Source organism: Myotis yumanensis, unplaced genomic scaffold (assembly GCF_028538775.1).
Source record: "Myotis yumanensis isolate MYYU_CA2020_CCGP unplaced genomic scaffold, mMyoYum1.0.hap1 SCAF_22, whole genome shotgun sequence".
NCBI classification, from domain to species: Eukaryota; Metazoa; Chordata; class Mammalia; order Chiroptera; family Vespertilionidae; genus Myotis; species Myotis yumanensis.
Window position 1 is genome coordinate 17236571 of NW_027223773.1, and position 1252 is coordinate 17237822.

A 1252-nucleotide genomic window follows, 5' to 3' on the forward strand; every position below is an offset into this window, starting at 1 on the left:
TATCATATAAAAGAAGGGGCAGCGCCCCGTAGGGTGTATCATTCGCAGACCTTCTCAGGCCTGGGCGCGTCTGAACACTCTCAGTCCACACCTTTGGGAATCCCTGGGCCTGGCCCCCAGCGTCTGGTGCCCGCTCAGGAACAGCTCCGGTGCCGCGTGGGAAGTGAAGGGCCGGCCTGCTTACCGCACGGGCTCGACCCAAGGCCGATTCCGGGCCCCGCCATGGCCGACAAAGTCAACATGTCTCTGGACGACATCATTAGGCTGAACCGGAGCCAGCGGGGCGGCCACAGCCGGGGCAGGGACCTAGGCCGGGACCGAGGCCAGGCCGGCTCCCAGGGAGGCCGCAGTGGTGGAGCGCAAACCGCCGCACCAGTGAGCCAGGGCGGCGGGCCGCTCCGGAACCGGGCGGCCCTCGGCAGAGGCAGGAACCGGCCGGCGCCCTACAGCAGGCCGAGACAGCTTCCCGACGAGTGGCACCACGACCGCTTCCGCAGGGGCGCCGGCCTGGTGACCGGGGGCAAGCTGCTGCTGTCCAACCTGGCCTTCGGAGTGTCCGACCCAGACCTCCAGCAGCTGTTTGCGGAGTTCGGGCCTCTGAAGAAGGCCGGTGTCCACTACGACCGCTCTGGCCGCAGCCTGGGAACAGCCCACGTGCACTTTGAGCAGAAGGCAGACGCCCTGGAAGCCAGGAAGCAGTACAACGGCGTCCCTTTGGATGGCCACCCCCTCCACATCCAGATCCTCACCTCGAAGATAGTCACGCAGCCCAGGCCGGTACCGAGTGTCAACAGAGGCTGGGTGGCTACAAACCGAGGATCTGGAGGCTTTGGCGGCGGCGGTGCGCCGAGTCGCGCCCGCGGAGGCGCACCGGCCGCAATTCAAAGCTACACGTCTCTGCGGAGGACTTGGACGCCCAGCTGGATGCTTACAGCGCGATGAGGGACACCGAGCGGTTGGACCCCCAGAAGGACGCTTACAACTCGATGAGGGACACCGAGGAGCTGAACGCCCAGCTGGTCGCTTACGACGCGATGATGGACACCAGCTAAAGCACCCCCAAGTCAGTGCGTGCGTGGTGGACCTAGGCCTGGAGGTCGTCTTGCGCTGCTTCCCGAGGGCGGGCTGACGGGGACCTGTGGCCAATTGTGGAATTATTTCTTCTGTTTTGAAATGGGATTTAAAACTCATGTAAAGTTTTTTTTCTTTAACGTTTATTTTATTAAAAAATTCCGAAAAAGACCTGTGTTGT

The 1252-nt window shown here is 62.9% G+C and overlaps 1 pseudogene; it reads left to right on the forward strand.

Moving 5' to 3' along the window:
- Positions 1-222: 222 nt before the first annotated feature.
- Positions 223-1052, forward strand: LOC138999366 (THO complex subunit 4 pseudogene; annotated as a pseudogene).
- The last annotated feature ends 200 nt before the right edge of the window (positions 1053-1252 follow it).